Source organism: Thalassophryne amazonica, chromosome 11 (assembly GCF_902500255.1).
Source record: "Thalassophryne amazonica chromosome 11, fThaAma1.1, whole genome shotgun sequence".
Taxonomy (NCBI): domain Eukaryota; kingdom Metazoa; phylum Chordata; class Actinopteri; order Batrachoidiformes; family Batrachoididae; genus Thalassophryne; species Thalassophryne amazonica.
The window spans coordinates 5,659,633-5,684,453 of NC_047113.1; the positions used below are offsets into that span (position 1 = coordinate 5,659,633).

At 41.0% G+C, this 24,821-nt stretch overlaps 1 protein-coding gene and 1 long non-coding RNA gene across 2 annotated transcripts in view; both read left to right on the forward strand.

Moving 5' to 3' along the window:
- The window catches only part of gpc4 (glypican 4), a 170,592-nt gene that overhangs the window by 74,845 nt on the left and 70,926 nt on the right, over positions 1-24,821 (forward strand). The gene's annotated exons all lie outside the window — the stretch shown is intronic.
- On the forward strand, positions 15,603-23,967 carry LOC117520169. The gene is made up of 3 exons (XR_004563554.1): positions 15,603-15,612; positions 19,457-19,467; positions 23,890-23,967. It is a non-coding gene; the product is annotated as an uncharacterized LOC117520169 (long non-coding RNA).

Sequence of the window (24,821 nt, forward strand, 5' to 3'; positions counted from 1 at the left end):
CCCACCATCCTTCCTCTGAGAACACAGTTTGAGAGGCAGAACAATGTCAAAGGGAAGTGACTTATTTTATGAGCCGTTTAGAAGCTCCCCCCCTCCAAAAGGAAAAGTGAAAAAGCAGCAGCGTGCTAGTCAATACCCTGATACACAATCAGATGTTTGTTTACAACATGCTGTTGCCTTGTTTTTGGATGCCATAAATGACAGTTTACCTCTTTTGAGTGACACTTGTACATGTCCATGTCCCATGTCCATCTTCAAGTACTTGCATGGTTGAGTCCCTCAGAAGAATTCCCTGAGGCAGCTGGAAGCTTTTAGTTTATCCATAACACAAAGTCTTTTTAAAACCTGTAAATGAGAAAGGATCACTGAGTAAGTGTGTGAGTGTAAGTGTGTTAACACTGTTAGGGTTAGGGAGTTTGCATGTTCTCCCCGTGTTTGTGTGGGTTTCCTCCGGGTGCTCCGGTTTCCTCGTACATTTAAACACATGCAGGTTGGGTGAATTGGAAACTTTAAATTGTCTGTAGGTGTGCGTGTGTGTGAATATGTTTGTTTGTTTATATGTGGCCATGCGACAGGGTTGTCCAGGTCTCCCTTGCAAAAGAGGGCTAGATTTCAGTGGGACTAACCTGGTTAAATAAAGTTTAAATTCAATTAAAGGTATTTTGAAAATATGATTAAATTTTCTTATCTTTATTGTCCGGTTGTAGATTATCTTGAGTATCTTGTGCCTAGCTGCCTTATGTTAACAAGGAAGTGTTGGAGCAGACCTTTTACAACAGTTTTACACAACTGTAAACCCAAAACATCAATATGAAATTGTTTAACAATTTACCTCGGTCACACCCCACATGTCCGTTGATGAGAGCGGGAAAGATGACCAGGACTCAGTCCAGTTCTCAGATTGACTTTGCCTTCAATATAGAGAATGAACCAAAGCAACAATAACAGCAAGTCTCTGGGTTCATGCTTAGTTTGCCCAAGCAATCAGGCTCTGAGCAGGAACCCCGTCTACCTATCCCTGAACCCATACGAGGTCTGTTAGAAAAGTATCCGACCTTTTTATTTTTTTCAAAAACTTGATGGATTTGAATCACGTGTGCTTGCATGAGCCAACCTTGAACCTTCGTGCGCATGTCTGAATTTTTTCGCGCCTGTTGGTTGCGTCATTTGCTTGTAAGCAGCCTTTGTGTGAGGATGGGTGGAGTCTCTCGTCGTTTTTTTCTTTGCAAGGAAATGGCGGAACGACTGGAGCAGTGCGACTGCATCAAATTTTGCCAGAAACTGGGCGACAGCCAGGTGGAAACCATTCGGATTATTCAGATGGCTTTCGGTGAAGATCCTATGGGCATCACACAGATTAAGGAGCGGTACAACCGGTTTAAAGACGGCCGCACAACGGTGGAGAGTGAGCCACGCTCCGGGCGGCCATCAAACATGCTGAAATGTCTGGATCATTTCCAAAGTGAACGCTGTGGTGATGTGGGACCGTCGTGTGACTATCCGAGAAATTGCGGAAGAGGTGGACATCAGCACTTTTTCGGTACATTCCACTGTGACAGAAGATTTGGCCATGAAAAGAGTTGCGGCGAAATTTATTGGCACGAAGCTGATGGCGCAGCAAAAGCGCCTTTGTGTTGAAGCCTCACAGGACATGTTGTGACATGCTCACCTCATCCACAATTTCTCAGATAGTCACACGACTGAAAAGCCACTGAAAGCCGTCTGAATCATCCGAATGGTTTCCACCTGGCTGTCACCCAGTTTCTGGCAAAATTTGATGCAGTCGCGCTGCTCCAGTCGTTCTGCCATTTCCTTGCAAAAAAAAACAAAACGACGAGAGACTGCACCCATCCTCACACAAAGGCTGCTTACAAGCAAATGATGCAACCGACAGGCGTGAAAAAATTCACGAATGCGCACGAAGGTTCAAGGTTGGCTCATGCAAGCACACATGATTCAAACCCTTCAGGTTTTTGAAAAAAATAAAAAGGTCGGATACTTTTCTAACAGACCTTGTATATACTATCTGAGTTTCTGTCAGAACATTGCGTCACTACACTAAGCTGTTGTATTCTTTCTTGATTGGTCCACTTGTCGTCCTGCGTGCAGTGCAGGCTTGTTTCTTCTTGTATCATGACCTAAAAATGAAATACCATACAACCCCCCCATCCTGATTCAGCTGCATGTGTCACCCCTGCCTCAATGAGAGAAACAACTTGACCTCGTCTCCTGATCGCCCAATAACACAAACAAACTCGGCCTTGTCTCGGTTACATGAATCATCAGAAAATTAGAAAAACATGTTTTCACATCCTGTCTCAATACTGGTTTATCAGCACTTTCTAGCACGCAAAGGCACAGTGGTTTTATTCAGGTCACAATAGAAAGACACGCTAGCATAAGAAAAAGAAAATGTAACTAATAAAGAATAAAATCACCATAATATTTTTACAAAAGCTATTTTCATTCCATTAATTGATTATGAAAGCAATCTTGAGTTGCTGCCCTAGTACACTGCTGCACTTTGAAAGCTTATTGTGAAACTGAGAGGCTGAAATGTCACACATACTGTTCCAGTTTGTTTCATTGTATTTCTCCCAGCAGTTTGAGAAACTGACTGCCAAAATGTTGTCATAAAAAATGCATTAGCTAAGACTCTTTGGTTTTCTTAAACTTAGGTTTTCAGGTGAACAACGTGAAATCCGTAGAGACCTGCCTCTGAAATATTGACCACTGGACTTGTATGTGTGTACTTTGGTGACTGTGGCTATTTTCCATATGGATATTGTCCTTTTGATTGTGTGGCTGAGCTGTGTGCAAACAGGAGGCCGTAGTAGAGAAGAGAATGAGCGAGTGTTTCACCTTAAAAGTTCAGTGTCTGTGTGTGGGTGTGTGTGTACTGCTCCCTCTACCTACAGTCTGGCTGGTACAAAGAGCCATGTGTTGAGCAGTGATGTGATGTGTGAATATGTTTTGGTAAGCGCTGCCAACTGTGCCTTGGTGTACGAGTCCCTGTGTGTGTGGGTCTGGGGGTGAGGAGGAACGGCCCTGGGTGAGGGATGAGTACAGGGAGAGGTGAGTTCAACTTGAGGCTTATATGGACCTGATTCCAGACTGAGGGGGTTCAGTTTAAATGGTGCCACAGTGCAGCACTGTTCTATGTGAGGGATTGTGACACTAGACTGTGTTTTAAATGTGTTAACCTCTGTGTTTAACATGCTGGAATGATCTAAAACCATAGTTCTCAAACGGTCTTAGGCTCGCTCCCTCTGTTGATACACTGAGTCAACTGAACAAACTCATTTTTATGGTGTAATCAAGTCAGCTGCTTTATTTCAAATAATGTTAAGGCTAACTCAACAACTTTTCATTGAATCAAATGAGCTTCATAATGAAGCTTTACAGATTCGACGCTGAAACAAAACTGATCTGACACTGCTCTCTGGTGAAAGTGAAGCAAAATGAAGCACTGCTTCATAACAGTCAGAATCGGCTCCGAAAACGAAGCGAAACGAGCAATCAGAGATTTCTAACGTCTGCCAATCCAGATCCGGATCACCTCCAAAATTCAGTGGAGTCTTCCATGCCCCCAATATCTATCTGTGGTACAAATTCAGTGAGAATCCGTGAAGTAGTTTTTACGTGATCCGTCAAAGCCTATAAAGTGAAACTTAATCCGGAATCACAAACACCTCCAAAATTCAATGGAGTCTTCCATGGCCTAATATGTATCTGTGGTGAAAAGTTCGTCAAAATCTGTGCAGTAGTGTTGACGTAATGCTGCTAACAGACAAACAGACAGACAAATGAATAAACGCCAGTGATTTTATTCCGTCCTTGGCAGACGTAAGGCCAAAGCCAAAGTGTGACATAACCATCAAAATTTAAAAGTGGTCTTTTTTGTGAAATGTTATTTTATTTATGGTTATATATCAGAGTTTCAATATTTCTATTGGTCTCGGTTCAGTCATTGCTAGAAATGATCAGTGCATATATACTATAATGTGCGTAACGCCTGCGACAACAGTTGCAGGTATCTTCGTTAGTCTGCAGAAGCCTGAAACAAAGAAATTCTGTCCATTAGTTCCTGGTATTATTGAACAAGTAATATAATTATTCTATTGAAGCAGAGTAGGAGATGTAGCTAAGGTTTTGACACAAATAAATCAAGGACTTATTCTCAACGTTATGCTTGCAACAGTTTTAGCTTGCCTTAGAAACGTGACATTTCTACCTTTACAAAAATGTATTACTGTGTGTTAGTATGAAGCACAAACAAACTGACAAAATACAAGGTAATTTCTTTAACATTCAACGATGAAAAAAGTACTATTTTTGGGGTAAATTTCATGCATATCTCTGGAACCGTGCGAAATTTGTCCATGAAATTTTCAGTACCTGTCAAAGAGACTATAGGCAACTCACAGATAAATCTGGATGGTGCTAAATAAAATAATGGCTTGTTCATGACAAATGCAATGCAAATCAGCAGTTAGGCTTCATTATTTTTGAAGTAGGTTGTAATTAAGCAATGTTTTGTAAGAGTCAGGCTCGACCATATAGTTATATTATCGAAATGTAATATGAAAGAGTGGGCTCGTCTCTGTAAGTGAAGCAAAATGAAGCATTGCTTCATATGAGTCATACTCTGCTATTTCACGCTTCAGATACCAGGCTGTCCGCCAAAACAAAAAAGTCTTAAATTACATGGTTAACAACACTAACATGTCATTAATTATGAGCGCCGAGTTTACAGAGGACGTCGCTTCACAAAAATTCAGTATCAGTCTTTGTGCTGACGTGACCGAACCCGACCCAAACTGAGTTTTGTTTTGAAATATTTGTCCGAACCCGACCTACCCCATCAGGCCTGGATCGGGTATCCACGCTCTAATTTGCAAGGACATAGTCATTTTGACAACTTCTCTGTCTTCCTCCTCTGTGAAAACACACTGCATATTTTAGGAGAGAGGAGTCAGCCTGCTGTGCGTTTGAGCATAAATCTGTAAAGGCCACTTGAGTAGCTCCTGAAATTAACAGCTCCATGAATTGAATCCGACGCTGATGCGAGACAGCTTTGCTGCCTTTAGGTGCTGGGATTCGGTGCTCCTCCTTGGGACTCAGATTTTCAATATGTACCTAATGTGTCCCAGGACACAGTGGCCAAAACCTCTAATGTAAAGCCTGCTGTGTGTGTGCTGGTCTCAGACTAAGGTGTGGCCAACCACAAAGCTGGTGTGTTCATATTGTCTAACACCAAAAACATTTGTGCCAGAGACCCCGGTCTCTCCCCGGTCCAGTCAGTGCAGTCTGTTTGTTGTGTCAAGAATACAATAGTCAGAAAGCCTCATGTGTCAAGTCCATGACATACACACTCTGCAGAGAGGGATGCATAATAAATACAACAAAAACACAAAAGGTAGCAGCAAAATGAAAAGAACAAGTATTTGAAGAAAGTGAATGGAGAAACAGTTGAATGGAGAAGAGTATCCAAACCTTTGACAGGTGCTGTCACCATCTGTGGTCACATTAGAAATTGGGCCATTATTTGTAATGATTCAAGATGATGCATACTGTAATGCCGCGTTCACACCGGATGCCACGCGATGCCACAAATTCACATCCCTTGCCTGGCGATGGACACGTCACCATCACCTGGTGTGTCGCTCTGCTTTCGCTGTGAAAATTCGCCCCAATGCATCATCAAATAGGAGCTTCCATTCTGCTCGCCGTCAAGTCAAAATGGCGGACCTTATCACACGGAGTGAGTTGTTGTGCTCTGTTTGTTGTGGCAAGCTGACAAATGTCATCAGCGGCACCGTCCCTGCTTTCACAACATCCTCATGAGACGTTCCCAATTCGGGGGGTTTCTTTATTTGCTGCATGAGCTGCGTCTGGATGATGGCCACTTCAGCAGTACTTCCGCCTCTCCAGGACCCAGTTTGAGGATCTCCTGTCCCATTCGTGCGCGCACATGTGAACAATAAAAAAAAAAAAAAGGCTGCCGCTGCAGTTCCTCGCTGTCCCCTCAAACTCTGTCATAATTGTGTTATAAACCAGTCACCATTTTTTTATTATACATCTGTGTAGTTAATAAGATTATCTTCACAGACGATTCGTTCATGCGCACATGAAAAAAAAACTGGCTGCTGCGGTGCTGCTGCTCAGTTTCCCTTCAAACTCTGTCATAATTGTGTTATAAACCATTCACCATTTGTTTTATTATACATCTGTGTAGTTAATAAATAAAATAATCTTCACGGATGATTCGTTCACACGCACATGGAAAAAAAACTGGCTGCTGCTGTGGTGCTGCTGCTCGCTCTCCCCTCAAACTCTGTCATAATTGTGTTATAAACTAGTCACCATTTGTTTTGTTGTACATCTGTGTAGTTAATAAAATTATCTTCACGGATGATTCGTTCACTCGCGCAGCCGCGCACGTGGAAAAAAACTGGCTGCTGCTGCGGTGCTGCTGCTTGCTTTCCCCTCAAACTCTGTCATAATTGTGAAATAAAGGACAAAGGGGACATAAGTCTTGCTCACAGGCTGGCTGCCAGAGACAGGACATGTCCACATCATGTATAAACTACAGATATGTTCATGTCCTACATATCCAGTCCCTGATTGGTCATCGCAGCGCGACAAGACGAAAAAGTTTTTCAACTTGGGGAAGAGGGCGACGCGATGCAATGCGATATCATGTCACAAATGCAGAAATCGCTCAAAATCGCTTTATTCGCGTCGCTTTATTCGTGTCCATCGCGTCGCGTGGCTTGAACTTTTGTGGCACCACAACGCATCCTTCCATAGGGATTACATGGCAACCTCTCGCCGCTGTCGCTTGCGTGGCGTCCAGTGTGAACGCGACATAATACATGGGCACAATATTTTATACGAGGTCTATTAGAAAAGTATCCGACCTTATTATTTTTTTCAAAAACCATGTGGATTTGAATCACGTGTGATTGCATCAGACAAGCTTGAACCTTCGTGCGCATGCGTGAGTTTTTTCACGCCTGTCGGTTGTGTCATTCGCCTGTGAGCAGGCTTTGAGTGAGGAGTGGTCCACCCCTCTCGTCGTTTTTTTCATTGTTTAGGAATGGCTCAGAGACTGCCGCTTTGTTTGATCAAAATTTTTTCAGAAACTGTGAGAACATCAAAGTGGACACCATTTGAGAAATTCAGATGGTTTTTGGTGAAAATTTTATGGGCTTCAAAGAGATTACGGAGTGTTACTGTCGCTTTAAGGACTGCCCAGAGCGACTGGTGGTGCGCCGCGCTCCGAAGCCGCCATCAACAGGCTGAGCGACCATTTCATTTCTAAACGGATGGCTGTATGGATCCGTGACCATCGTGTGCAATTTCTGTGGTTATCGCAAGAGCTGGACATCAACCATTTTCCGGCAGATTTCACTTTTAACAAGAGATTTTGTCATGGAAAGCTGAGCGGAGGCGTCGCGCGTCACGATGGATTCGCTACTAGAGCGAGACAAAACCACCTCCGTTTTGGTCTCACAGGACGGCTTTGAGATGGCGTTCAGACAGCTGTTGGTGCTTTTTCCATGGAGTGATTATCCGAGAAATTGTGGATGTGCCTGGACATGCCAGAACGTGTCCTGTGAGGCTTCATCACGGCGTTGCTTTGCGCCATGCGGCACCATCGCGACGCGCGGAATTCCTCCGCACGTCTGTCTCAATGTGCCGAAAAAGTGCTGATGTCCACGTCTTTTCACAGTTCCTATGCTAGCCAGATGACATCCCGGATAAAACACAGCGTCCAGTTTGGAAATGAACGGCACATTCCACTGTTACAGGAGTTTTTGTCATGGAAAGAGAAGCAGAGGCTTCGCGCGTCTCCTGCAGGTGTATTGATTCAAAGCTATTTCATTTTAATTTTCCATTCCATTTAATTAGGGCAGTATTTGTATTGCACAGTGTCACTGAACACACTGAAGTGAAAGATCCCTTACAATTACACAAAGATGAAGTGCAAATATTCTTATTGTATGAATGTACTACAATGCAGAAGCTGTAACATCATATGAAAATAAAGTTCATACATTTTCCTTTCACCGCTTTGCAAACCTTAGGCACACTGACCTGTCAGTGTTTCAGATAACATGAGGACCTCTGTGCATATAATAATGTATGGCTTTTATTGTCATTGTCAATGTACATACACATACAACAAAATTTGTCCTCTGCATTTAATCCATCCTAATTACAGTTAGACACAATCCACCGCCTGGGGACCAACTCCAGACGTAGAGACACTGCCTTGGTCAGGGGGCAGAGAAAGGAGTAGACACTAAAGAAGCTTGTTAATAAGCATGTTTCAAGGCACAGGTAGGAATTGGACGGTGTCCAGTTTGGTGACCTCAGAACTGCATCTCTGCAGTTTGTGGATTATATGGTTGTGTTGGCTTCAGATACTGCCCTCTGACACACTGAGCAGCTCCAGGGAGTTATTTTTCCAAGTGGAGGTGTACCTCTAGTTCTTGTTCACAAAAGGGGATAAGATAGAGAATGTGATTGACAGACAACTTGAGGCTGCATCTGAGGTCTTGTGGACACTGTACTAGACCATTGTGGTGAAAAGAAACCTGAGCTAGAAGGCACAGCTTTTGATTTATGCTCCTACCCTCACCAATACTCACAAACTTTGGGAAATGACTGAAATAAAATAAAATCAATTTTATTTATATAGCGCCAAATCACAACAAACAGTTGCCCCAAGGCGCTTTATATTGTAAGGAAAGGCCATACAATAATTATGGAAAAACCCCAACGGTCAAAATGACCCCCTGTGAGCAAGCACTTGGCAACAGTAGGAAGGAAAAACTCCCTTTTAACAGGAAGTAACCTCCAGCAGAACCAGGCTCAGGGAGGGGCAGTCTTCTGCTGGGACTGGTTGGGGCTGAGGGAGAGAACCAGGAAAAAGACATGCTGTGGAGGGGAGCAGAGATCAATCACTAATGATTAAATGCAGAGTGGTGCATACAGAGCAAAAAGAGAAAGAAACACTCAGTGCATCATGGGAACCCCCCAGCAGTCTAAGTCTATAGCAGCATAACTAAGGGATGGTTCAGGGTCACCTGATCCAGCCCTAACTATAAGCTTTAGCAAAAAGGAAAGTTTTAAGCCTAATCTTAAAAGTAGAGAGGGTGTCTGTCTCCCTGATCCGAATTGGGAGCTGGTTCCACAGGAGATGAGCCTGAAAGCTGAAGGCTCTGCCTCCCATTCTACTCTTACAAACCCTAGGAACTACAAGTAAGCCTGCAGTCTGAGAGCGAAGCGCTCTATTGGTACTATGAGGTCCCTAAGATAAGATGGGACCTGATTATTCAAAACCTTATAAGTAAGAAGAAGAATTTTAAATTCTATTCTAGAATTAACAGGAAGCCAATGAAGAGAGGCCAATATGGGTGAGATATGCTCTCTCCTTCTAGTCCCTGTTAGCACTGTGACACTCACCATACCAGAAATTAAGACTATGCACCAGGAAGACCAGTGTGCCATCCAACACTACTGTTTTGGTTTAAAACTTAAAGTACCCTTAGATGTCTTTTAAGACTTTTAAGGTGTTGATTTTAGATTTTCCACCATGCTCGTCTCTGAAATAATGCTGGAAGTGACAGGTACAAAGTACTGAGGGCCACCCAGTCTGCTCACTCTGCAGCAACATCTACAGTAGCAGCGGTGATAGTGATCACAGGGATAGGATGGAAATTTAAGGATGTTCAATGTCTCAGTATGAGGAACAGGAAAATTGATACAGTATCACTGGGAAAATATTGCAATACACATACTGCAGCACATAGGTACATTAAAAAGTTTAAAACGTGATTTCCGAACAAGTAAGTTGACATTTTAACATTTGCACCACTAAGATATGTTATTAATGGCTGAGTCCACTGTTCCAGCGCTGAACGTCTGGATGTTTTGACAAGCCTGTTCAGGGCTCTTCTCGGAAATTTAGAGCATGATTGAGCTGTAGATCAGTTAGGGAGAAGCTCTGGCACTGTGGTGTCCAAAGTATTCCAGAAAGAGACAAGAGGAGGGTGCAGGTTTTCTTTGCAACCACTGACTCCAGCAGGTGATTTCACTGATTAACGTCACTTTGAGCAGGTGCGACAAGTTCATCAGTGGATAAAACCTGCTGGAGTCAATGGCTGCAAAGAAAACCTGCACCCTTTTGGCCCTTTCTAGAATACTTTGGACACCACTGCTCTAGCATTTTGTCTTTTTCAAATATCAATGGAAACCATTTCCTGCAACTTCAGTTTTACATCTTACCTAAAATAATAGACTAAGGCCGTGTCCACATTGAAATGGATACGATCTTTTTCTTTTTCGTTTTCAGTAAACATGGCACTGCTTCAAGAAATCCACACAAACCCACTGAAAGCGCTGTAGTATATATGTCAGGTTTGTATGTGGCACTGTAACACTCCCACAAAGGACAGAGACAAAGACGTGCACGTAACTGGTGTAAGGACCTAATCAGTATAGCAGCAGAAGCAAGAATTTTACAAAGTGGCACACTGAGTAAACTCTTTTAAGAGAAAGAGGGTTCGCTGGCAGTTCTTGTCGACTCCGCACAGCGAAACAGATGTACACTGTTGATCATCCAAAATAGACCTAATGCCTATTTAAAACGAAGCAGTGTGTTTGTGTATTTTTAACAGACAGCGCTGTGTGTTGATCTACTGGCGCCTCTGCACCTTGCAAACGAAGTGAAAGGACGCACAATTTAAGTGACTCAAGTTTAACTATTCAAAAATTTCCTTTATCAGGCTGATTCTTATCAGATTTGATTAGAGTTTTCTTCTATTTATCAACAGGGTGCACAGCTGATTTATTAATGTGTCTTATGTGGAAAAGCTCCGCTCCACAGCCCAGGTTTTCTCAGGCTGCTGTCACGTGCACACGCAGCCCTTCCACAGTCTGATTTTGCTGACCACTGGTACTTGCAGCCTGGGAAAGCTCCACAACATGTAACAACATGAAAAAATGAATAATAATTACCTGGGAAAAACGAGACACATTTGAGAAAATGCATGATGGCGCTGACATATAACATGATGGTGCAGCACCATTATTCCATTGCTTAGGTGGAACCCTGCCTATTGCTCAATAGTCATCTAGAAACATGAGCTTCTCGACTTAAGGAAATGGCCATTATTTATATTTACCTCCGCCAAGGAGGTTATGTTTTCAGTCGCGTCGGTTGGTTGGTTGGTTTGTTAGCATGATTACTCAAAAAAATCCTCAACAGATTTCAATGAAATTTTTATCAGGGGTGTATCTTGACCTAACTTAGAAGTCATTAAATTTTGGTAATGATCTGGAACATGATCCAGATCCAGTAATTTTTTTTTGTTTTTAAGGATTCTTTATCATTGCAGGATCGGGCCAATTTCAACATTTTTGCATCTAACTTCATGAAGACGGGTCACAAAGGCTGAACAAAAATTAAGTTACGACACAACAATAATTTAGCATTTGTGTCTCCTCATTGAATAAAATTATTAGAAAATAAAAAAACTTGTGTAGTTCATGCAGTTTCTCTTTATAAATACATTTGCTGAAGATCTAAGGGTTACCCACTGAATCTGAAACATGACAGTAGATGCGTGAAACGACGTGGAATAAGTCTCTTTGCCAAAGGGTATTCCGTGTGACGTCAGTGACTCTATGGCCTTGGCAGAGGTTTGCGCTCTCTGAGTGCTTCTAGTTTTATAATGTTATTGTTGTTTCGTTATAATAATACCTGTTTTAATATACAGTGCACATAGCTGGACAACAGGTCAGTGAGTTGTACTACTTTGTGAAAGTCTTGCACACGTCTCCCTCAAAGTCTGTGTAAAATCCAGCAAAAATAACAAAAAAAAAGTTAAAGATAATTTTCCTCCTCAAGTCTATATGAAATATAAACCTCTTAAGTAGCAGGAGCCCGTGAAGCCAGTCCAGAAGTCCAGAAGCCGGCGGAGAAAACTAAACAAGTCGGTGGTGCCTAGATTTAGTGAAAGGATCCTTGTATGCTCCTAAATTCCACCAGTCATATTTAAAACAAAACATTATTGCAGCTGCAACTTTGCAGTAGTTCTCCTCTGACTCGCCTTTTAATTGGATGTTAAGATTCCAGTTGTCAGAGTTGGCAGTTGCTCTCTTTATAATCAAGCACTTTTTAGGATCTTGTTGGAAATACCCAGCAATAGTGTGTGAGCACGTAATGAATATAATTGCTCAAATTAAAGACGTGTACACTAATGCACATAAGTTTTGTAAAAGTAGCTTTTGCAGCTCTAGCCTCTGTCTTTCCCATGCTAGCATTTTATATCTGTGTGTAGAAATTCTGAAGCAACACTGAAATGACAAAAGAATTTTACAAAGCACTTTGATCTCTCCTGTGAGACTAACTTATATCTGCAACTTGAACGACATTAGAAAGTGACTATGGTTTCCAAAAACATTTCTTTACTCCTGGGGCTGTGATCCCCTGTTATTTCTACATTCATGAGAAGAATCTTACATTGACTTTCATCTCCCTGCGATATTTTTTCACAGTATAATTTTATTCAGTCGATGATTGCTTTACGTATCAGTTTGTGTTGGAAATCAGACACGTCCTGGCAGGTTTATGGAGGCAGTTCGAGTGGAGCAGAGCTGACGCTGACTGTACCGTACATCGAGGCAGCCAACACGGCCGTGTGGGGCTCTTTCAGCTGAATATTTTATTCCGCACATTCTTATTCATTCAAATTTCAATGCGTTGCAAATGCACAGCTTGCTAGAACACTGTACCCACTTTGCTTTTTTTCACCATTGGTTTTACTCCAGTGATGACTGTGAAGGGGTTTTTCCTGGTTTAATATGGGCATCGAACTCAGAAGACAAAGACTGACAGGAAACAGACTTCAGTTTTAGATGTTGTATTGAAAGATGCCTTCACTAAACAGAGAGTTGCTAAAACAGCTTGCAAACTGATCACACAGCACTCTGCCTGCCTCCTGCCCCTCAACTCCGCAACCAGATGGGTGGGCCGTTTGGTTGAAAACTGTTGCATTTGACATTTATATGGGGTGACTGCTTGCGTTGTATTATCTAAAACAGTATGTGTAAAAGTGAAACTGTGTTTTGTCTGTGTAGCAAAAAACAGTATGTATCGTGGTGTTCCAGAGAAGATATTAACCCTCTGGGGTCCGAGGGCATTTTTTTGGACAGTTCACTCGCCTGGCATAAATGTTTTATTATTGCTCTTAACAGCTCTCCCTGCATCCCACAATCAAGTTTTATGTCTCTTTTTTCAGGACAACCTGTTCTTTCATAATGTATATGCTTTTGTTGTGTTTTATAAGTGTAATAAAGGCTTACAATCAAAAATAACAAAGGAAAAAGTAAAATGAAAAATAATTTTCCACACACATTTATTCAAAACAAACAGCAAACTGTAATAAACAACTGTTTTGACACTTTATAAAGGTAATTTGAGGTCTTGTGTGAAAGACTGTACAACAAAAAAGTTCAAACAATAAACACATGCACATTTTGAACAATATATACAAAATGGTCTATGCATTTATGCTCCAGTCTGAGGAGCGGCCCCTCTCCCTCACCCCACTGATATGGTAAACAGTGCTTTACGCCAGAGGGAGAGAGCCACAGAGTAATCCAGTAACATTCAAATGCAAACTAGTGGAGCAATCCTGATAGTTACACACTCTTTGTTTGAGCATGTGAGATTGTCAGCAAGGCTCTCTGTCTGCTTTCACTTTCGCTGTGCGTAATGGCGCAGGGCACATTGGAGGAGTTAGGGGCTATTCAAATGGGCCAGCTAGTAAGATATCACTCCTGAAAACGATCTTTGGTTTATCGCGTGAGGTAAATCTGCCCTACAATTAGATTTTGGAAAACCATGTGACGGTGAACCAATTCCGATTGGACACTCACATTGTGTACATCATCACACAGCTTCTATGAGGAGTACAAAGATGGCCGACGGTGGATTGAAAGTCCGGAGTTAACGTTTCAGCAAAAAAAAGTAAGTTTCTATCTCATATCATTAAAAAGTTATTTATAATTTAGTAAAGCTTGGTCCCAGCCGTCGTATATGATGGCATCTGCCCCAGAGGGTTAAGTTATCAAATAAACAAGAATATGGCCATGAGACATGCTGCCCAACAACTAGTAAAACTAATGCAAATAAATATCCACAGATTAAGAGCCACAAATTTTGTAAGGCATAGTGGCGAACATTAATTTTGTGTGATCTGTAATGCGTATCTTTTTTTTTCTCTAGTTTTGCAGCGTGCTGTTCATATCTTTTGTGACACAGCTGCTCCAGTATTTAGCTGTTCAGTTATTTATTTATTTTTTTAATACTTATTTTTTTTATTGGAGTTTTTGCAGTAACAAAACAAACAGTCATGTCCTTTAAGTCTAAGAGAAAAGGTCAGTTTCTCCATAATGTAGATTTCTTCTTTAATGTCCAGCCAGTGATTAAGACTTGGAGGGTCAGGTTTAATCCAGTTCCTTGTGATAGCTTTTTTCGATGCAACTGACAAAACTTTAAAAAGGTACATGTCCTTTTTCTGAAAAACCTCTTAGAAGGCCCAGGAGATAGATTTAGGGATCCCTGAGAATTGCATATGAGAAAATACTTTGTGTTGTTTCAAATACATTGTCCCAGAAAGGTTTTAATTTTGTACATGTCCAAAAAATGTGAGAGTGATTGGCATTTGAGTGACCACATTGTCTCCAACACGGCTGATCAAACCCTTGTACTTTAGCTGTAATTTGAGGAGTAATGAAGAAACACATGAGGCACTTCCACCCAAATTCCCTCCACCTTTTGGAGCTTGTTGTGGTTTGTTGTGTATTGCACATCTTGAGCCAATCACCCTCTAACAGGACAATGCTGGAGTTCTTCTTCCCATTTAGATTTTATATAAAATGTGTTATTACCTTTTTGTTTTTGCAGCCCTCTATAAAGTTTGGATACTGTTTTACTAGATAAAAGTTTATAAGCGTCTGTGAATACTTTCAAAAAAGCATTATTTGTGCTGGGGTCATCAGATTTAATTTCAACATTATAAAAATGATGAACCTGCAGATATATGAATAAGTCTGAATTATCCAAATTAAATTCTACTTTCAGTTTTCCGAAAGATTTAAAAGTATTTCCCTCAATAAATGTACACAGAGCTGATAAACTTTTTTCTTTCCAAGTTGAGAATGTGGAATCCAACTTGCCTGGTTGAAACCATGAAAAGAAGGAGGGCCAGACCAAAATGCCAACTGTCTTCAACAAATTATATTTTCTGATTATTCTATGCTATATAAATAAAGTGTTCTTTACAATACAGTTTTTGCTATTTGGCTTGTTCATACTGTCTCCCAATAACGCCATTGGTGGTATAGGCTCTAAATCTATCTCAATTTGTTTCCATCCGGTTTCAGATTTAGGAGAACACCAACATGCTATATTTCTTAATTGGGCTGCAAAATAATAATATTTCAGATTAGGAACAGCCAAGCCACCACTTTCTTTACATATTTGGAGTGTTTTAAATTTAACCCTTGGTCTGGCACTTGCCCATATAAAACGTGAAATTAGTTTGTTCCAAGTATTAAAATGTGAGTCTGGAATTATAATGGGCAGTGCCATAAAAAAATATAAAAATCTTGATAAAATATTAAACTTCACTGTCTCTATTCTTGAAACAAAATCCAATGTAAAGCTGTTCAGTTATTTTAATGTCTTTGTGCAGTTTGTTAAAATTAAAATGCAACACTGTTTTTTTGTTTTGTTTTGTTTTTTTAATCCAATGAAATTTCACCCCAGGAAGGACCGTGGGTTTGTTAATAAACATATTCACAATACAGAAATGACAATTATTCACTTGTTCTAATTTCTCAAACATGAGAATTTCCATCATGTTTTATTTCATATCGTTGTTACACTCAACAAAAATATAAATGCAACACTTTTGGTTTTGCTCCCATTTTGTATGAGATGAACTCAAAGATCTAAAACTTTTTCCACATACACAATATCACCATTTCCCTCAAATATTGTTCACAAACCAGTCTAAATCTGTGATAGTGAGCACTTCTCCTTTGCTGAGATAATCCATCCCACCTCACAGGTGTGCCATATCAAGATGCTGATTAGACACCATGATTAGTGCACAGGTGTGCCTTAGACTGCCCACAATAAAAGGCCACTCTGAAAGGTGCAGTTTTGTTTTATTGGGGGGGGATACCAGTCAGTATCTGGTGTGACCACCATTTCCCTCATGCAGTGCAACACATCTCCTTCGCATAGAGTTGATCAGGTTGTCAATTGTGGCCTGTGGAATGTTGGTCCACTCCTCTTCAATGGCTGTGTGAAGTTGCTGGATATTGGTAGGAACTGGTACACGCTGTCGTATACGCTGGTCCAGAGCATCCCAAACATGCTCAATGGCTGACATGTCCGGTGAGTATGCCGGCCATGCAAGAACTGGGACATTTTCAGCTTCCCAGAATTGTGTACAGATCCTTGCAACATGGGGCTGTGCATTATCCTGCTGCAACATGAGGTGATGTTCTTGGATGTATGGCACAACAATGGGCCTCAGGATCTCGTCATGGTATCTCTGTGCATTCAAAATGCCATCAATAAAATTCACCTGTGTTCTTCGTCCATAACGACGCCTGCCCATACCATAACCCCACTGCCACCATGGGCCACTCGATCCACAACATTGACATCAGAAAACCGCTCACCCACACGACGCCACACACACTGTCTGCCATCTGCCCTGGACAGTGTGAACCGGGATTCATCCGTGAAGAGAACACCTCTCCAACGTGCCAAACGCCAGCGAATGTGAGCATTTGCCCACTCAAGTCGGTTACGACGACGAACTGGAGTCAGGTCGAGACCCCGATGAGGATGACGAGCATGCAGATGAGCTTCCCTGAGACGGTTTCTGACAGTTTGTGCAGAAATTCTTTGGTTATGCAAACCGATTGTTTCAGCAGCTGTCCGAGTGGTTGGTCTCAGACGATCTTGGAGGTGAACATGCTGGATGTGGAGGTCCTGGGCTGGTGTGGTTACACGTGGTCTGCGGTTGTGAGGCTGGTTGGATGTACTGCCAAATTCTCTGAAACGCCTTTGGAGACGGCTTATGGTAGAGAAATGAACATTCAATACACGAGCAACAGCTCTGGTTGACATTCCTGATGTCAGCATGCCAATTGTACGCTCCCTCAAATCTTGCGACATCTGTGGCATTGTGCTGTGTGATAAAACTGCACCTTTCAGAGTGGCCTTTTATTGTGGGCAGTCTAAGGCACACCTGTGCACTAATCATGGTGTCTAATCAGCATCTTGATATGGCACACCTGTGAGGTGGGATGGATTATCTCAGCAAAGGAGAAGTGCTCACTATCACAGATTTAGACTGGTTTGTGAACAATATTTAAGGGAAATGGTGATATTGTGTATGTGGAAAAAGTTTTAGATCTTTGAGTTCATCTCATACAAAATGGGAACAAAACCAAAAGTGTTGCGTTTATATTTTTGTTGAGTGTATTATTGACAACATTTTTGGGTTTGACCAATGATCCCACAACGCAAGGCTCCGAAAGATATTGTGACTGATGTTTTTCAGTATTTCCTGACATTATAGATGTTAAAGAGTGAATTGGAAATAAGTAACCAACAAACTCACCAATAATAAATGTTGCATTCAACCAGAGATGGGACGCAGTCACTGTCAAGTTGTGAATTGGCAAGTCTCAAGTCACAAGTCTGAAGTCAGCTTGCACCAATTGGTGGTCATTATGACTTGAGACTTGACTTGTGACTTGTGACTTGCCGATGCACGACTTGAGAGTGACTTGCTGGTGACTTCGTCCCACCTCTGCATTCAACAGTTTTCTGTGCAATATGTTGTCTTATTGTGTATACAAAGTCAAATTGGGGGAAATATCTCTTTTAAAAGACTTTACTTTGATTGATGAGTGCATCATTGCTGGCAAGTTCACCTGCAAAGTGTGTGAGGAGATAATCCTTTCCTCTTGAAAGTCTGTGAGAAGTCCTGAGCTATCAGTCAGGACAGAGAGCGCCTGGATAAGAGCAGGGTTCTGTAAAGTGGCCGGCCAAAGGTGGCTCAGAGCTGAATGTTGCAATTAATCCATGTAAAGTGCAGTTAAGGGGGATTCTACACCCAGCTGCATTTTGATTTGGTGAAAGATAAAGTTGCTCACAGCTGAAAGCTTTAATACCAAACATCAATCAATTCAATCAATCAATTTTTTTATATAGCGCCAAATCACAACAAACAGTTGCCCCAAGGCGCTTTATATTGTAAGGCAAGGCCATACAATAATTATGTAAAACCCCAACGGTCAAAATGACCCCCTGTGAGCAAGCACTTGGCTACAGTGGGAAGGAAAAACTCCCTTTTAACAGGAAGAAACCTCCAGCAGAACCAGGCTCAGGGAGGGGCAGTCTTCTGCTGGGACTGGTTGGGGCTGAGGGAGAGAACCAGGAAAAAGACATGCTGTGGAGGGGAGCAGAGATCGATCACTAATGATTAAATGCAGAGTGGTGCATACAGAGCAAAAAGAGAAAGAAACAGTGCATCATGGGAACCCCCCAGCAGTCTACGTCTATAGCAGCATAACTAAGGGATGGTTCAGGGTCACCTGATCCAGCCCTAACTATAAGCTTTAGCAAAAAGGAAAGTTTTAAGCCTAATCTTAAAAGTAGAGAGGGTGTCTGTCTCCCTGATCTGAATTGGGAGCTGGTTCCACAGGAGAGGAGCCTGAAAGCTGAAGGCTCTGCCTCCCATTCTACTCTTACAAACCCTAGGAACTACAAGTAAGCCTGCAGTCTGAGAGCGAAGCGCTCTATTGGGGTGATATGGTACTACGAGGTCCCTAAGATAAGATGGGACCTGATTATTCAAAACCTTATAAGTAAGAAGAAGAATTTTAAATTCTATTCTAGAATTAACAGGAAGCCAATGAAGAGAGGCCAATATGGGTGAGATATGCTGTCTCCTTCTAGTCCCCGTCAGTACTCTAGCTGCAGCATTTTGAATTAACTGAAGACTTTTTAGGGAACTTTTAGGACAACCTGATAATAATGAATTACAATAGTCCAGCCTAGAGGAAATAAATGCATGAATTAGTTTTTCAGCATCACTCTGAGACAAGACCTTTCTGATTTTAGAGATATTGCGTAAATGCAAAAAAGCAGTCCTACATATTTGTTTAATATGCGCTTTGAATGACATATCCTGATCAAAAATGACTCCAAGATTTCTCACAGTATTACTAGAGGTCAGGGTAATGCCATCCAGAGTAAGGATCTGGTTAGACACCATGTTTCTAAGATTTGTGGGGCCAAGTACAATAACTTCAGTTTTATCTGAGTTTAAAAGCAGGAAATTAGAGGTCATCCATGTCTTTATGTCTATAAGACAATCCTGCAGTTTCGCTAATTGGTGTGTGTCCTCTGGCTTCATGGATAGATAAAGCTGGGTATCATCTGCGTAACAATGAAAATTTAAGCAATACCGTCTAATAATACTACCTAAGGGAAGCATGTATAAAGTGAATAAAATTGGTCCTAGCACAGAACCTTGTGGAACTCCATAATTAACTTTAGTCTGTGAAGAAGATTCCCCATTTACATGAACAAATTGTAATCTATTAGACAAATATGATTCAAACCACCGCAGCGCAGTGCCTTTAATACCTATGGCATGCTCTAATCTCTGTAATAAAATTTTATGGTCAACAGTATCAAAAGCAGCACTGAGGTCTAACAGAACAAGCACAGAGATGAGTCCACTGTCCGAGGCCATAAGAAGATCATTTGTGACCTACACTAATGCTGTTTCTGTACTATGATGAATTCTAAAACCTGACTGAAACTCTTCAAATAGACCATTCCTCTGCAGATGATCAGTTAGCTGTTTTACAACTACCCTTTCAAGAATTTTTGAGAGAAAAGGAAGGTTGGAGATTGGCCTATAATTAGCTAAGATAGCTGGGTCAAGTGATGGCTTTTTAAGTAATGGTTTAATTACTGCCACCTTAAAAGCCTGTGGTACATAGCCAACTAATAAAGATAGATTGATCATATTTAAGATCGAAGCATTAAATAATGGTAGGGCTTCCTTGAGCAGCCTGGTAGGAATGGGGTCTAATAAACATGTTGATGGTTTGGATGAAGTAACTAATGAAAATAACTCAGACAGAACAATCGGAGAGAAAGAGTCTAACCAAATACCGGCATCACTGAAAGCAGCCAAAGATAACGATACGTCTTTGGGATGGTTATGAGTAATTTTTTCTCTAATAGTTAAAATTTTGTTAGCAAAGAAAGTCATGAAGTCATTACTAGTTAAAGTTAATGGAATACTCAGCTCAATAGAGCTCTGACTCTTTGTTAGCCTGGCTACAGTGCTGAAAAGAAACCTGGGGTTCTTATTTTCTTCAATTAGTGATGAGTAGAAAGATGTCCTAGCTTTACGGAGGGCTTTTTTATAGAGCAACAGACTCTTTTTCCAGGCTAAGTGAAGATCTTCTAAATTAGTGAGACACCATTTCCTCTCCAACTTACGGGTTATCTGCTTTAAGCTACGAGTTTGTGAGTTATACCACGGAGTCAGGCACTTCTGATTTAAAGCTCTCTTTTTCAGAGGAGCTACAGCATCCAAAGTTGTCTTCAGTGAGGATGTAAAACTATTGACGAGATACTCTATCTCACTTACAGAGTTTAGGTAGCTACTCTGCACTGTGTTGGTATATGGCATTAGAGAACATAAAGAAGGAATCATATCCTTAAACCTAGTTACAGCGCTTTCTGAAAGACTTCTAGTGTAATGAAACTTATTCCCCACTGCTGGGTAGTCCATCAGAGTAAATGTAAATGTTATTAAGAAATGATCAGACAGAAGGGAGTTTTCAGGGAATACTGTTAAGTCTTCTATTTCCATACCATAAGTCAGAACAAGATCTAAGATATGATTAAAGTGGTGGGTGGACTCATTTACTTTTTGAGCAAATCCAGTAGAGTCTAATAATAGATTAAATGCAGTGTTGAGGCTGTCATTCTCAGCATCTGTGGGGATGTTAAAATCGCCCACTATAATTATCTTATCTGAGCTAAGCACTAAGTCAGACAAAAGGTCTGAAAATTCACAGAGAAACTCACAGTAACGACCAGGTGGACGATAGATAATAACAAAATAAAACTGTTTTTTGGGACTTCCAATTTGGATGGACAAGACTAAGAGTCAAGCTTTCAAATGAATTAAAGCTCTGTCTGGGTTTTTGATTAATTAATAAGCTGGAATGGAAGATTGCTGCTAATCCTCCGCCTCGGCCCGTGCTACGAGCATTCTGGCAGTTAGTGTGACTCGGGGGTGTTGACTCATTTAAACTAACATATTCATCCTGCTGTAACCAGGTTTCTGTAAGGCAGAATAAATCAATATGTTGATCAATTATTATATCATTTACCAACAGGGACTTAGAAGAGAGAGACCTAATGTTTAATAGACCACATTTAACTGTTTTAGTCTGTGGTGCAGTTGAAGGTGCTATATTATTTTTTCTTTTTGAGTTTTTATGCTTAAATAGATTTTTACTGGTTATTGGTGGTCTGGGAGCAGGCACCGTCTCTACGGGGATGGGGTAATGAGGGGATGGCAGGGGGAGAGAAGCTGCAGAGAGGTGTGTAAGACTACAACTCTGCTTCCTGGTCCCAACCCTGGATAGTCACGGTTTGGAGGATTTAAGAAAATTGGCCAGATTTCTAGAAATGAGAGCTGCTCCATCCAAAGTGGGATGGATGCCGTCTCTCCTAACAAGACCAGCTTTTCCCCAGAAGCTTTGCCAATTATCTATGAAGACATAATAATAATAACTTGTTGTAACACCAAATATAAATATCTGCAGAGGGACCGCAAAGAAAGTAGACGATCCATTAGTTTTGCGGCCTTTACAAAGTTTGTGGATGGTGTTGAAATCATTGCCACTGAACAGGCTTCTTTATTGATTTTCAGTTTTAATTAAATTTTAAAAAGTGGTCCCTCGTTTATCGCGGGAGTTACATTCTAAAAATAACCCGCAATAGGCGAAATCCGCAAAGTAGTCAGCATTATTTTTTACAATTATTATAGACTTTTTAAGGCTGTCAAACCCCTCACTACACACTTTTCTCAAACAGGCATTAACATTTTCTCTCTTTTCTGTCGTGTGTAAACACTCTCAAAATTCAAACCTTAGTAGAAAAATAAGACCAACCTGTTTTCAGGCCCAAACATTTGTTTGAGAAATAAAAATAGAACGTTTTCATATAAATAATCATGATGGCTTTTAGAACTAACAAATTTAATTTTAACAATCAACCTACGAGGTTGGACACATAACAAATTGTTAATAGTGACTGACCAGTATTTCACAGTAGTGCTGGGCGGTATGACCAAAAATGTATATCACGGTATTTTTCTCAATTATATCGGTTTCACGGTATTTGACAGTATTTTTTCTTTTCAAGCACAACTGGGTGTTTGCCTTATTTTCTAATGATTTAGAGAATAATTACTGCAATAAAATGGCTTGGAATGGCGTATTCTACTGTTAAGAGGAGTGAATATTGTAGAAAAATAAATGTCCACACTAGTATTAATGAAGAGGAATCAGAATGCTTGATTGTTATAGTCAAAATAGACCTTTTTATTATGCAAGTTTTCCAACTTAAACATCTTTCGAAAACAATGTAAACTATGTAAACTATATGACTCATGTAACTCCAAAGTAAACTTAGTAACTCCAAAGTAACTGAAGTAAAACTTCTTTATTCCCTGAACATTCAGTAAGGAATCATCCATAAATAAATAAATAACATAAACAGAAAAGGTGTGCCGCTTACTTTAACTTTACCTGCAGACGAAGAGGACGAAGCTCGTAGTTTACATTCCTGATATTCCAGGACATGTTTGCGGCTGAGGTGGTGGAGTAAATTGCTCATGTTTCCTCCTCCTGCTACAACTTTAGCGCGACAGCATTTGCATAGTGTTGTAGTTTGGTCGACATCTGACTTTTTAAACCCAAAGTACTTCCAAACAACGGACACAGCTCCTCGTTTCGGTACAAGTTCTTCCGTTTCAGTTTCTCGTTCTGGTTGTTCAGTTTCAGAACTTTCCCCCTGTTTTGCCATTATGCTCACCGCTAAACATCCGTTCACTCTACAGGGACTGTACTCGTGCTGCTTGTTTGGTTTAATCGCTAAACTGTCACCACTCAAACAATGCCCTGTGGGCACGGCGTTCCGCCGCTCTACGCAACGCACTCACTGGTATGGAGGTATTTCTAAAATTCATATCATAGAAAACAAAAAACACCGGTATTCGGTATGAACCGGTATACCGCCCAGCACTATTTCACAGTTCCTCTGATAGCGCCTCTTCATCATGGCGCCGCTCCGCTGTCGCGTCTTTTTCCACTGAGTGACACCTCGGTGCAGGTGTCTTTTTCTGAGTGAAGAACATAGTTATGGGTAGTTGTTGGCGCTCTTTTTTGTTCTGGGCGAGAAGATTCTTTTAAACAGACACGCAGAACACAATGCACGTGCTCTCCCTTCGTGATGCCGCAACCGGCCTGCTTGATGAGGACGCAGAATACAATGCGCTGTAAAAAAAAAAAAAAAAAAAAAAAGCATGCAAAATTGGACTAAAAAAATCAGCGAAACTGCGAGGCCGCGAAAGGTGAACCGCGTTATTGCGAGGGACCACTGTATTTGTGTACTTTCCATTCATACTTTGACTAGTGACTTTCTGTTCCTTCAGTTTAAAACGGAGTGCAGTGGTACAGCCCCCTCACAGTTCGGTATAAATCATAGTTGTTAGGTCATGGTACAGTTCAAATCATGGTACATTGCTGACGTGTCTCCCCATAAATGATGTAATATAAAAGGTTTACACAAAATTCTAAATATGCAATAATATCACTTTTGGCTTGTTTGTTCATATGCTGAACATTCTGCCTGATGATTTTATTTGCGTTTTGTGTAACCACATTAAAATCAAACATCTGAACATGACAGTATAAGTTAGTCAGTGTCCCAGATTTTAAAAGTGAATACAAAATGAACTTGCACAGTGGACAGTTGTCCCAGTGCACTTTCCTAGTTATGCTGAGGTAATGCCTGCACAATGCTGGCGCTGTTTGCAAAAGCGTTAGATTTACTGTGTTCATTAGTGATGGACATTTTGTAGTCTGAATATGACATCAGCCAGAGTGGCATCTGCCGTTCCCTTTGAACAGGTACGCCCCGGGCACCCGGAGCCATGATATCGAGGAAGCAGATGCAAGTGACAGGACGACTATCTTGTTAAAGGATTAATTAACTCCAGCCTGTTGGAGCGTGAAGCCTGAAGCAAGGTGAAGGTTTTTATTTGCTTGAGTGTTCATATAAAAAAGACCAGTAACTGTAGTTTATCCATGGATGCTTGGTTAATAAAAATTAAGAGATTATGGGTGGAGCATCTCCCCAAGGGAGAAGCAGTGTGCCTTCACACACGAGGCTGTTAATTGTTCCTGTTGAGTAAAATGTTTCTGAAGTGAAAACTTGAATTTTATTTTCCCGGCAGACTGATGTATGTCCTCTCAAGTTTATAAATATTGTTTTCATTTTTCCGGATAAATAGTAAGAACATATGTAGCAGTCCCTCTGCGCTGTTACTCTTGTCTTTGAGGTAAATCATTAAAGAAACACACAAATGTCAATATAACACAGGAAATAA